The sequence below is a fragment of the Manis javanica genome, chromosome 5 (genome assembly GCF_040802235.1).
Source record: "Manis javanica isolate MJ-LG chromosome 5, MJ_LKY, whole genome shotgun sequence".
Lineage (NCBI taxonomy): Eukaryota > Metazoa > Chordata > Mammalia > Pholidota > Manidae > Manis > Manis javanica.
Window position 1 is genome coordinate 115,555,071 of NC_133160.1, and position 14,242 is coordinate 115,569,312.

A 14,242-nucleotide genomic window follows, 5' to 3' on the forward strand; every position below is an offset into this window, starting at 1 on the left:
ACAAATACTGAGTCATTATGTTGTACACCTGAAACTAATATAATGTTGTATGTCAATCACATCTCAATTAAAAAAAAATCATACCTTGACATAACCAGTGGGGAGGGAGGGAAACTAAAACATTTAATTTCCATTATTTAGAGTTGGCTTTGCCCTAGTTTTATCTAACCTAAATTCTCTAAACAAGGATGCCCTAAATAAGACTAAGGGGTAAAGTTAGTAGTTCTTTGAGAAGTTTTGATGAGTCCAGTCTTTTTGTGGAATTCATCCCAGAAATTGAGAAAATGAATGACTCTAAAGTGGGTGACAAATGTTTTTCAAAGTGAGGTAGTTTACAATTCTTTGTTTAACAAATAAGTTGATAGATCTTTAAACAAATTTTGGTGATCAATCACTATATTAGTTCCCTCAAAGTACCACTCACTGGGTAACTTAAAACAACACAAATTTATTATCTCACAAGGAGAAAGTTAGAATTTTAGAGGAAAGAAATTGCTAACTCATAGCCAGAGAATTGGCCAAACGCCTTGATAATTTTGTGTGTTTTCTGCTTTATTTCAGGCTCTGAGTCAATAAAAATTAGGGGTTCAACTGAGTCCCTGGGTATTCATCACAAGTTGGAGAGCTGCTTGGAAGCTAAGTAAGTCCATCAGAAGCATAATTCTATTCCAGAGGTGGCTTGGCATGTGGAGCCACCATGGGTAAAGCAGTGGTAATGTGTGGGAAAGCCAGCAGGAGAGGTAGATGGGTCCAGACACGAGTTGAAAAGGACCTTTCTACTCTGGACTCACTTCCCTGCACATCACAGAAAGCAATTCCTACCAGATCCAGGGGAAGTGCCCTTTCTTTCAATAGAATGTGACCCTCTCCCTCCAGAGTCACAGATTTATGAGTTTTCCTATTGGTTTCTTTATTTTCATCTCCCTGGTTGCTCAGAGGAAAATCAGGATAATTCTGACAGCAGAACTCTCAACCTAAGGTCTTTTATTGCTCCTGGGTTTGTGGTTTTAGGTATTACTCATATATTTGCATCCACAAAGTAAGCTTGAGTTGTTGAAATGTAGTCATTAATTAATCAATTAATCGAAGTAAAACCTTCCCTGTTAGCCATTTTTTGTATCATCTTTCCAGTGAGTTTGAAACTAGGTTTCCAATAGTTTCTGATCATGTAGGATCCTCTGGCTTGGGCATAGCAGAAAAGTTCATGGGAAGCGTAAGGTGTCAGCTTCTTTCCTGGCCGTGTTCCAGCTGCTTTTCAACCCCTTTGCTTGCTTTGGCTTTCCCACATTACCCCTTTGTGTGGGCGTTGTAGGAACCTTCCTCTCATCCAATAAAACTCACCCCTTCCCTTCCAATCTTTCTACAAAAGGTTGGAAAAAACCGGATGGTAATCTTACCTTAAAATTAAAGCCAATGGATAGATGGAGGTAACCAGGAGGGCAAAGTTAGGAGTGGTCATCACTTTTCACACTGAACTGTTTGTGAAGAAAGAGCTCCACAGAGGGACTGGGCCCTTTATATAATGAGCCCTCTGGAGGAAATGGGAGTCCATGAGAGTATGAGAGAGGCAACCTAGGGGTTTAAGAAAGGATTAGCAATTCATATGTGCTACCAGTCAAAGGCAAAACGAAGTTGTTCTTGCATTGCGGTTGGTCAAATGTCCATGGAGTTATGGGACGGAGATAAATAGCAATCAGGAAAAACAAAGAAGGGATTTCTTCTAAGCAGACAGCTGTACTGTTAAGTTATCTAGGCAAGCACTGAGCACTGATGGGGATGTCCATATGCAGACAGCACCACTTTTTCAGGAACCCTGCAGGTTGGGGTTCCTGTCTGTGTTTGCCATTAACTAGCTGGAGGATTCAGTAAGATCTCTTAGCCTCTTTGAACCTCATTTTCCTCAGCTAACATTCCTTGTCTTTGAATCTGGTTCAAGTAACTTTCTCATGGGTTTGTGTTGTTGCCTCAAAGTTCTTTTGACCAAAAGCTTGTTAAAATGTGCATATATGTATTTGGGAGAAATACTATTAATGCTGTTACTGGTATTGTGTAATGGGGAAACTCTGTGATCACCACCACAATTTGAGTGCTTTATATTATGTTACTGTCTTCAATCCTCACAGTGACCATAAGAAGAAGTATCATCATCATTTATAGCTGGTGAATAGAGCCTCACATAGGTTATTAGAGTGTCCAAGTGAAAATAGGTAGTTAAAAAGCACCCATCCAGTAAAAAGGGTCAGCAGAAATGGGACTCTGACAAGCTGATGAGATTGGAATGGTGGGAAAGACCTGTGACTAGGAGTGGGCTCCCTTGTTTAGGGAAGTGGCAGAGTGAGGAATTTGGGGGACAGAGGAGGCTGCTGAGTATCTCAGAGAAGACCCCCCAAGCAGGAAAAAGTACAGAAAAAGAAGGTGCTAGAAAGAACATACTCTTCATTAAATATTATTTTTACCCCTCTCTTTTACAATTATGGAAATAACACATGCACATTGAAGAATAACCAGACAATACAAAATAAAGGAACTGAACAAATACACAACAGACCTTCTACCACAGTTACCATCATTATTGCATATTACCTTCTAATTTTTGTCTAATGCTGCCATTTTCCTCAAGTTGCAATATGCTTAATATTAAATCAAAAACATTTTCCCATGTTCTTATACAGTCTGTAAGTATTTTACATGGCAACATACTAGTCATTGTATTATGCATATTAAACCATTTCCCCATGGCCTGATATTGGGAGGTATGTACTTTTATGGGTAACTTGAAATATTCTTCATAGATGGTACTTTGAGTCATTATATTTGGGGGATCTGTTTTGGAGGAACCATCTTAGGTTCACTAGACAGATGAATGTGTTAAAAATGAGAATTACCCAGTATTTGTTCTACCTACCAGTCATATGTAGAAGATGAATACTAGAAAGTTGGTAACATGGAATTAGTATTGTAACTAAGAAAGAAAAAATGAGAGGAATGAAAAGTGCTCTTTGGGTGTCAAAGAGAGTCAAAGAGAAGTTTAAGGCATTAGTAGGGAGATAAGTGACTGTAATAATGTATTTCTGTGTTCTGGAGAAGAAGGCATTCAGCATGGTCTGTGCAAAATGAAGCCAGAATTCCAAGTAGAAATGCAATAATGTTAAGAAAACTTTTCTTGGCAGTAAAAGCTCACACATGTACTTTTATATGCTACAAAGTTGAAAAAAAAACTTAAAATTCTGGAGTATTGAGGCCAGAGCTATAAAAAAATTAAGATTTTAAAACTAGATTTGTGAGAGTAAGAAAATATGTGTTATGGTATGCTAAATGCTATTCTATACAGTACTTTTTCATGCTGGCCAATGTTCTACTTCTGCCAAGGTGAACAATTATTTTTTCTGGCAAAACAGTTCAAATAAAAACAGAAGCAAGACACCATTTCTTAACATAGTGAAGTTGAAAATTTCAAACATTTAGTGGAAATTATTTATACATTTATTTTATTGCTGTTCAAAGGAAGTAGGAATTTCATGAAAATTTTTATGACAAAAGTAAATTTCTAGCATTAAGGTATTTGGAGTTTAGAAATATGATAAATGGAGATGATCTAGAAAGAAATAGTGTATCTATTTAAAAACACTTATTATTAGCTTCAGTCTTCTCTGACCCTGACATACTAGCCAAGAGTCTGGAAAAGATGGTGAATAGATAACCAAATATTCATTCTTTTCTCATGTTGAACAGAAAACAAATCTTGCTCAATGTATCCATGGGTCCAGCTAAAATACTTTTCCAGATTTGCTTACACTTAGGAGTAACTCCATGATATTTTCAGGTAATGGAATTATTGACAAAATCTACCATATTTTTTTACTCTAGTGATAGAAAATTTATAGACTTGGTAGCAATCAATCAGAATTCTTCTCAACACAGTACTCCAGGCAGCTTCTATCAGTTGACTGGAGTAAGCGTGAGAGTTAAAACCATCTCTAATGTAATTATTGCCATTTTTAATAAAGCTTGGTATTATATTTTCCTGCTCAGATAACTTATACTAATTTCATAATCACCAGACTCATCTCCTTAGCATTATCAGAAGACAGATTATTTACTTTTTTCCCCCTTTAATACTGTTGTGATGGTTTTAAAATGACCACTAATTCTTTGATATTCTTGCCTTCAGTAGATGGAAAGTAGTTCCTCTTCTCCTGAGTGTGGGCTGGAGTGGACTGAGTGAATCTCTTCTGATGAAAAGAATGAATGGATGTGATAGTGAGACTTTGAAAACTGGATATAAAAAATACCGTGACTTCCTGCTTATTCTCTCTTTCTCGTTCTCTCACTCTGTTTCTATCGCTCTCTCTCAGATAATTCTCTCTGGAGGAAGCTAGCTGCCAGGCTAGGAGAAGCCCATGTAGCAAGGAACTGAGGCCTCCTGCAAGGAGCTGTGGGAATGACTCATCAGGAAGGGGCTCCTCAGCCCTACTTAGGTCTTCAAATGAGGCTGTAGTATCTGCCAGCATCCTATCTACAACCTTATAAGAGGCTCTGAGCCAGAGCCACCCAGATAAACAACTTCTGAATTCCTGACACACAGAAACCAAATAATACATGTTTACTCTTTAAACCAATAAGTTTTGGGATAATATTTAATGTATAAGTGGATAATGCATACAATTATATTAAGAACTTTTAAAGAAATTAAGAACTTTAAAAAAAAACATTTACAGCCCCTTTTAACACCCACTCTCCTCTACTCCCAGTTTCATCACTTTGATATGTCCAAGTTCACTAGTTACCCATCAATACCTGTTTTTTTCTTTCTTCTAAAGCAAAGGTCAGTAAACCCTTTTTCTTTGGGGCCAGATAGTACATATTTTAGGCCTTGCAGGCCATGTGGTCTCTATCACAGCTACTCAACTCTGCCCTTGTGGCATGAAAGCAGCTGTGGACAATATTTAAATGAATGTGTGTGGCTGTGTTCTAATAAAATTGTATTTATGGGCACTGAAATTTGAATTTCACATCACAAAATACTATTTTTCTTTTGATTTTTTTCCTCAGCCACTTAAAAATGTAAGATCCATTCTTAGCTTGTGTGTCATTTAAAACCAGGCAGTGGACCGTTCTGGACATATGGATATATTTTGCCTATTCCTGCACTAAATAGAATTCTTGGTATTTAACTGGCCCATGGATACCCAAAATAAAGACAACATTTTTTCAGACAGTAGCCTTTGGCCCCATTTTGGTTAATGGGATGTAGGTGGAAATGATATGTGCAAATTCTGAGTCACACTCCTAAAGGGCAGTGGTGGACTCTCCTCTTTAATTCCCCTTTTCCCTGTTCTCACTGGCTAGACTGAAGATCAGCTGGGACCATGTGGATGACAGAAATGTCCTTGGGTTGGAGGAGCAAATAGAAAGAGCCATAACTTCTGGCGCCGGACCATTTGCAGTCATACTGTTATAAGAGTGAGAAATAGACTACCATCCCATTCAGACCTCTATTTTTAGGTGCCTTTCACACATCACCAATTCTATATCCTAACTAATTCGGCTGGTTATTCTTTGGCCAACTTACCCTGATGTAACGACAGGTTAATGTGCCGTACCTTCAAGAAGCACTGCCGAGAGTGGGTAACAGCTCTGTGTGGAGTTAAATTCACTCTTGGTTACTTATCAAGTCAGTATAGTCTGGACAGAGGATAGCTTTCAGTTTGTTTTAAAACCAGGATTTCTAAAAAATCACAGATATTTGGCTTTTCTTCTGATCAGTGATTTCCTGCAGTTTGGAAATTAACAAATGTGCTTCTGGGTCCCTTTTCTCTCACCTCTATGACACGTGTAGCCAGGGGAGGAATGGTATTAATTGGGAGAAACATAAAAAATTCATTCTCTGAGGAAGAATTAATTCACATTGTCTTTTGTGGAGCTTATTTACATAAATGAATGGGGTTTAAACCGCAGCCTGCTCTCCCAAAGCATTCTATGGTCCTATGGCTTTTCTCATTCATATGATAACTGAAAGAAATTATAGTCATAATAGATACACTTATCTTGAGAGCATTTTTAATTTTCTACAGAAGAGCTTGGAGGTCCCATTCTATGAACAGTGAGAACAGATCCCACAGTCTGGAAGCCACTAGGAGAATCATCCACCATCATTTGGCAGCACCCAAACATCAGGCATCATCCGAACACAATTCTTTGGGTTCTTGTGCCGACACAGTGTTCCCCAGTCACTTCTCTCCCCGCTTTCTCTCCTCACCAAAAACCCAACTCACTTTAAATAGGCACGGTCTTCCAAGTCCTGGCTGTCAGTGTCCCCAGGAGATTTCTGGGAGGAACAGTTTTGGCTGAGGGTTAGAGCCAGAGGCTGGCCAGCGAAGGGAACAATGTCTGGGTTTTGAAAACAGCTGGAGCTGCAGAGGGAGAAAAGCAGCTTGGCAAATGAGGAAAGAATGTGCTTGTCACTTCAAGAGGAAAGAAACTTCGATTTCCCTTCTGCCTCTGCCAGCAAGTGTTTATTGGAAAGGACAGATGGTGGTGATGGCAGGTGACTTTTGGTTAAGATTTTATGGAATTTTTCATGTTTATTTTACCTTTTCAAAGAGCAGATAAATGTACAAGTCCCACACTCTAACTATTCTGAATTCTGCTTATGTTTTTATTGGATAAGTGAGTGTTGTTCCTCAGAGTTATTTTTAAGAATGCCGCCCCTGGCCCTTTTTGAAACTGCTCGCTTTCCTTGCATGTAAGCTAATATTTGTTATAGGGATTTTGGAGAAAAGTAACAGAGGGCATTAAATGGAAAGTGAAGGCCCAGGGGAGAAAATAGCCTGTTCTTAGAACACAAGATGAATTTACAGTTGGGGGAATCTGATGGGCCCATTTAGACAAAATAAGGAATTTCTAACTGACACCAAAGGTGAGCTTATGAAAGTTGAGGGGAAATAATGTTTTTAAGATGTCATATTTATTGGTCTTGTTTGAGTTCTCTGATTTTCTTGGATTATTATGGAAGTGGATAGAACAACAGAGATTATTTCCCCATTCTGAATTCCTTTTGTTAGACTTGGAAAGTATGACCTGATTTTACTTATAAAATGAAGAACACAGTCCAATATTAATAAAAAAACAGTCATTGTTACCATAGTAGGTCTCTTGCCTCTCTTTCTCAACTCTTTTCTTTTTCTTGTCTGCTTTAGGATTTTCCTTTAATTGTACCTAACTGCTTTTTTTTTTTCAGTTCGACAGTGAGGATGTTAGTTGGATCTTGGGGCATAAATACATCTGAAAGTTAAAATAGGGAATCAGGACGATGAGGAAGGGAATTCTGTTGGTGTGACAGACTCTTATCCTTGTAAAATTTTGTGAAGTAAGAAACATTCCCATTTTAGACATAAGAGACTGAGGCTCAGTGAGGGTCCTTATAACTTGTCTAATACTACCCGATGTTCTATTAAATGGTAAAGTCAAGGTATCTGGATTTAAACACAATTTTGATTCCAAATTCCATATTCTTTCTACTGCCTCATTTGTGCCTACATAATAAAATCTGGGTTGATTATATTTCAATTCTTAATCACTAAAATTGATTGATCAGAAGTATATATATATATATATAACCTGCAAAAATTATTCGCTATTCTTTTTTGGCTAGTGCATTGTGATTCTAAGTAATGAGACTTTGTTGCAAGATGCAAGGGACCACCAGTCTTCAGCTAGTCACTTTGTGTCCCAAATTTCCAAAATTTAAATTAGTACTTGTTGAGAGAAAAATAATATGATGCAGTCTATTTGTTACTAACCATGATGAAGCCCCCGGCCTGCCAAGGCTCATGCAAGCCACCTCAGAGGTGGTAGCCTCTTCCATGTGCAGTCTGTGGGGACTTGCCTTTAACTTGGGCACTCTTTGAGGCTACCGTAGCAGGCTCCACTCAGCATACAGTGTGAATCACAGCAACTTTTTGCAGAAAGCATCTCTTGGGGCTGTTGTTCTTAGAAGGGGATTTTGAGCAAAGCAGGAACTTAGAATTTCATAGACTCTTTCCCAGCACAAGGACAAAGAGACCAACGGGACATAAAGAAGTCAGTGAACTTCAGGGAATATCCTGGGAGTAACATCTATTGTAATCTTTATTCACCAGCATCAAGAGCATCTCCAATGGGTTGACACGTATCTACTTTGTGCTAATCATAGTGAGAATATTAAGAATAGTTTTTAGAAATTTCTAAACCTCTTAATTCTCAGAGGTCATCACTTTGCTTTGCTGTGTTAAAAATACAGTAAAATCAACACAAATACTGCTTAAAGAGTGTCTCAACTGCTATGGAAATGTAGAAGTATTTCTTATAATCCAGAATATTTAATTAATCAGAATTTTTATTTTCCAAGAATGCTCAGTAATCAGTATTTTCCTATCATTTGCACTATGACATATGTGGCTTATTAAATACATTTTCTTCTGAATCTTTCTTTAACATTATGTGAGATGTACATGGGAAATGCACATTTAAATAGTCACAGCAATGAGTGTAATGAATTCCCCATGGAGACTGCATGCTCTAACTCCCATGAACTGAGGGATAAGATTTTAATGTCATTGTTTTCTATAATCAGATCTAAAACCATCTGCACATGTCTGGCAATTTAAAAGTTTCAGTAAACTAACGCTTGATAACAATACTGATCTATTTCTCCTAAGGATAAAGAAGTGGAAGTTTTATTTTACAACTACTTTTTAAAATAGCATATGTCATGCAGAACTGATGCTATGGGTAAAATAGAACTTTGCTAGTAAGTCATTTGGATAAAATACGTAAAACATTTTGTTTCTTGACTAACACTTTATCTATGGGACGAAATAGATCAGAATGGTTGTCCGGAGTGGTGCAGCTTTACAGGCCCTAGGGAACGTGGGCCTTCCCATCTTTATTGCAAAAATAAATGTATCTTAATGGACATACTTGCACGTGGCTAAATTGAAGAACCTATTTAGATATTACACTCTGATATTTTAGTGATTTACTAAATAAATTATTAAATAAAAGTATTTATTAATGGGTAATTTTTAATATCCTAGTTTGAGTGTTTCATTTTCAATATTTTAAGGCTCATCTATTTAAAATTAAAGAACAACTATATAGAAACATTTCCAGAGTGTATCAACTGGTTAACATACCGCGTCTGAGTTTTTCAGGACTTTGGACTACCCCTGGACATGGTCCGCCTCTCACCTTTTGGCCTAGGCACTAGGTTTTGTTAGTGTTTGAATTGCCTGGCATCAGGAAGACTAAATAGGTATTAGCAAATCCTTCAAAGTTTTATGTGTAGCAATTTAGCAGAGAGGTTAACCACAAAAGTTGCTGGCAGACGATTGCCTGATGAAATCCTGGCTTTGCTTTTTACCGGATTTTAACCTTCGTGAAGTTATCTGACGCTGTGTGTCAGTGTCATCAACTGAAAAATGAGGATAATCAAAGTACCTCATATGTTACTACGAAGGTTGAATGAAATGATACTTGTCAAGCACTTAGCCCAATTCCTGGCCAGACTAAAAGCTCAATAAATGTTAGATGTTATGACTGTTGTTGATAATGATGTTACTGTTGTGATTCTTCATCTTTTATTACTATCATGAGTATTTGATATACCAGAAAAGGTAATGTATCAATTTATGGTGAATGTGGTATAGTGCTTGGAATGCTTGCATAACCTCTTAATAGCACTTCATTTCTTAGATCAGAGATTATTTCAATGTAAAACCAGTAATTTGAAAGCTGCTTGAGTGATGGGGACAAAAGATTAGTTTATAGACAAATTAAAGTATAAATTTTTCTGTTTTTATTTTTGCTTTTAACTGGAATTAACTTATCTTAATACAGTAATCTAGGGTTATCTCTGCTGATAAAATGCTGATTGGCCAGTATACTTAGCTTTGATTAAATCTTCTTATAGAGGTGCAATTCACACAACATAAAATTAACCATTTTAAAGTATACAATGCATTGGCACTTATTAGATTCAAAATGTTGTACAAACACTCCCTCTATATTGTTACAAAATATTTTCATTACTCCAAACAAAACTTTGTACCCATTAAGCAGTCACTTTCCATTTGTCTTTCTCACTAGCCCCTTGGTAACCACCAATCTCTTTTCTGCCTTTTTGGATTTACCTATTTTGGATATTTCATGTAGATGCAGTCATACAATATGTGGTCTTTTTTGTCCAACTTCCTTCATTTAGCCTAACATTTTCAAGGTCCATCCACATTGTAGTGTGTATCATTACTTTATTCCTTTTTATGGTTGAGTAATAGTCCATTGTTTGTATACACTATATTTTGTTTATAGACTCATCTGTTGATGGTCTTTAATTTTTAAATGGAAAATTAATACAGATAGCCCAGTAGAAAAATTCAACATGAGAGTCAAGCAGGTAAAATATTAGGATCAAGAGGCATAAACTCTATATTTATCTAGCAACCACTGGATCTCTGATGACTAGTACAGAATATAGCGTATAGCAGGTACTCCATAGATATTTATTATATGAATGAATGAATAAACCACTGTAATATGATGATGTTAAACACTGACTTACAGATAGAATCAATGCTCTCCATTGCACAAAACCAACTGAAAGCCACAGAGCAAGGAAGCTCACTGATGGAGTACACACAGCTCAGTCAGAAGAGCACAGAGTGGGATGGAAAAGTCGGGGTCCAGAGGGGCAGACTAAGCTGGTGTGTACACTGAGTCACTCAGGTTATAAGGTAGCAAATAGCTGCATCAATTATCTAATTCAGGGCCATATAAGAATGAGTTTTAAATTCTACAGACATACACCCCATGCTTATGCTTACCCTCATTAAACCTCATATATTCTGGTTATAATGCAGGGAGTTTTAAAAGCAGCATATAAAAAGTAATGATTTTGATGAGTATACAGTTACATTTTTGGAAACTGCTGAAGTTTAAGACCCATGAAGTGACAGTCATGTCAGACTTAAAGAAAAACTGAAACTTGCTACACTATGTACGTCATATGCCCTAGATCTGATTGTAAAAAGCAAAATGAAATTAATAGAGACTTTGCCAGTTTAAGGAGTCTGAGAAAAAATTCTGAGCTGAAAGAATTCACCACACATTTGCAAACAGAAATGAACTTTGGAACATAATTTTCTTTGATTGTAGTGGTTGAAGAATGAATTTTCTTTTTTACCCTATTTTATGAGCACCATCAGAATACTTTCACCACCCAAATCACCATTTGGTTATTCTGAAGATTGTAATTAACTTACTCTGCTTCAAAATTGCCTTATGTCCCATAGGCTATAATTTTCTAAACTGGGAGTAATTTCATGACACTTTTATTTGGCTAGCTTAATTTAAGATTTAAACATAAATGCCTATGGATGGCTTTTCAACAATAGTTTTGTGATTTATGGACTTACCAAGAATTAGATGCTATCTATATATACAGCAGTTCAACATATTTTATTGTGGAATATAGAAAATTAAGAGATTGGGAGAGAGAAACGTAGATGAGTTAAAGTCCAGAAAACAAGATAATTAAGAATGGCTAAAGAAGTAAATGTAATTTAGCTTAAAAGAAGGGGTGTTTAAAGAACAATTATATGGAAAATGTTGACTAACTGAAACTTTCTCTTTCCTAAGGACATGAGTTAATGAATTTCATGAATATAAATTAAGTGTATGAGTACTGGATTCAAAGAGATTTGGTTTACAGTCCCAAATGTAAACCTTTACAAGCAGTCTATAATTTTGGGAAGATTCCTTAACTTACCTGACCTTCAGTTTTCCTATATAAAAAGTACAGATAATAACAGTAATTACCCTATGAGGTTGTTGGGAGGATTAAATGAGAGCAGCTTTGCACTTTGATGCACAATACCTGTCCAATAAATGTAAGCTATTTTTACAGTCTGAAGTCAAGGACACTTAAATATTGAAGTGGATCGTCAAAGCAGATCCTTCCTGTGAGAGCTGTGAGAATGTGAAAGGGTCACCTCTGTCCTCATGCAACATTCTTCTCCTGACAATTCATTTATGTATTTTTCTAGCCCACAATCCTCGAAGTAAACTATGAGAAAGAGCAGCTGTTGTAAAAATCCTTTTCACCCTGTCAGTGTTGGCTTGCACTCTCTGGGAGGGGACTTTTGCTATTTAAACTCCATGTCTGTCATCCTGAAAGTGGGTTGGAGTCAGGCCCTTGCTGACGACGGGGCTACCCCAAGGCTCCCAGTGGGGAGTCAGAGCCGGAGTGTATCTGCTGGGGGTGCCCTGCTCTTATCCCTTGGGCCAGCCTCGCCACTTCAGTGGAACAGGCCAGATCGGCCTCTCCTCGCCTGATATTTTCTCTGAAGCTGAGGGAGGTTACTTTGCCTGGACATGTGCTAAGTGGATGGGCCAGGGAACTGACACTCTCCAGAAGCAGCCCTCACTGTGACTATCGGAGCTGGTGGATGAGTTCTTTAACTCCTTTGCTCCTCAGATGAAGGCATCCATTTTAACACTGTTTTCCCATAAGAATCAGTTCAGCCATCTGTGTGGGACTGGCTTGATAATTCAAAAACTGCTTGTGTTAAAAAATACTTGTATCAGAATCTGCTTTGTGGGGAGCCAGACAGACCCAGGGTGTCAGTAGCTAACTTCCATGATCAGTTTTTTTCAGCTTTATTGAGTTACAATTGATAATTGTGTAAGTTTAAGGTGTACGATGTGTTGATTTGATACATGATATAGTGCATCTTTTATGTTTTCAGAGCAGTAAACGTAATAGAAGTTGTAGGAGATTTGAATTGAATGGGAAAGGATAGGATTTATAGGGGAATTGGAAAAATGAGTGTCTGTTCATTTTAATTACAAACATCTTACTGCATACTAAGTGTCAGACATTGGGCTAACCTGAATGGGTCCTGCCCTGGAGAGACTCCCATTGTTCTGGGAAAGACAAACTCAGCAATTCATCATTAAACTCCAAGATGATGTATGACTTGAGAAAGCTGAATGCAAAGTGCTATGGGAGTACAGACAAGAGAAAAGCCCCAAAAGCTGATGGAAGTGGACTTTTAATTCACAAAGTAAGTGACATTTGTGCTAAAGGATGAGTAGGACTTTGGTGGAATCAGGGTGAGAAGAGCCTTCCAGGCAAGGAAAACAGCTTGCAGAGAGCTCGCAGATGCATGCAGTGCCAGGTGGAGAGTTGGAGAAAAGTTCACTGTGGGGTGGAAAATTGCAGGAGATAAGGCACACAGAGTGGGGAGGGCCTGATAATGAAAAGTCCTGTCTCAAACTGTAGAGCAGATGAGAGGAGGGGGAAGGCACTGCTGCATCAGAAAAAGCAAGTGCAACGCCTGTCCCAATTTGTCCTTTGCTGTATGTCCCCAGGGCACGGAGAAAAGGGAGAGAAGAGGCTCAGAAGACAGGCTGTGCATTTCCAGCTACCATTCATGACCATTCATGAATGATTATTTCCTTACATCTCATGGGAAAACTGGGAAGTAAGACTTTTAAGCTCTTTTACTGGCAAGGACATTGAGGCCTAATTAGAAGAAGTCTAGAAATGTTTAAGGTTTGGAGCTCATGACTGTCCGATTCCACGGCCCCTAACCACTGCATTATACTTCTTTTTGGAAGCGAATGTGGAGTGGACAGAAGCTGCTATGGTTGGATTGGGGTGGCAGCCAAGTGGAGGTCATTGAAGGAAGAGGTCCACTTCCTAAGTTCTGCTTATTCAGGGCAACTAAAATCAGACGAAACCAGAAGGAACAGCCCTCATGTTGAAAGTCATTTGTTTTCATTATTTAATTTGGTGAAGTCTCCAGAAAATATTTTGGGTTTTGAATATTTGTTTTTCCTTCAAATTCATCTTTTGCAACTGTTAAAAGCATCCAACAGAAGAAGAGAGAATAAAACATTACTTAAGCCCCAAGAAGGGCAATGCTGTTACTGTATAGGGAGCTCTGGCCTGTAGCTGCTTGCTTCCTCTCAGGCCCCTCAGAGCACCATCCTAACGCGGCTCTCCTTGTGTGAAAGCCTTAAGTAAACAAAATTATACCTTTTCTGCTATGTGCCCAGCATTTTTTAACTATTACACCTTTGAGAAGTTTAACATTTGTTTTCAGAACTTAGTTACTTCAATGAAAATAGTCATTAAATTGTCAGTTAACATTTGAGGAGAAAGTTGGGCTTAATTGTGTGACTTCTAAATTTTTTTCTA

General features: G+C 37.7%; 1 long non-coding RNA gene across 1 annotated transcript in view; it reads left to right on the forward strand.

Annotated features, from left to right (window-relative positions):
• The window catches only part of LOC140849386 (uncharacterized), a 138,665-nt gene that overhangs the window by 30,608 nt on the left and 93,815 nt on the right, over window positions 1–14,242 (forward strand). The window contains exon 2 of the long non-coding RNA XR_012131131.1: window positions 562–640. This is a non-coding gene — a long non-coding RNA (uncharacterized lncRNA). The remainder of the gene's footprint in view (window positions 1–561; window positions 641–14,242) is intronic.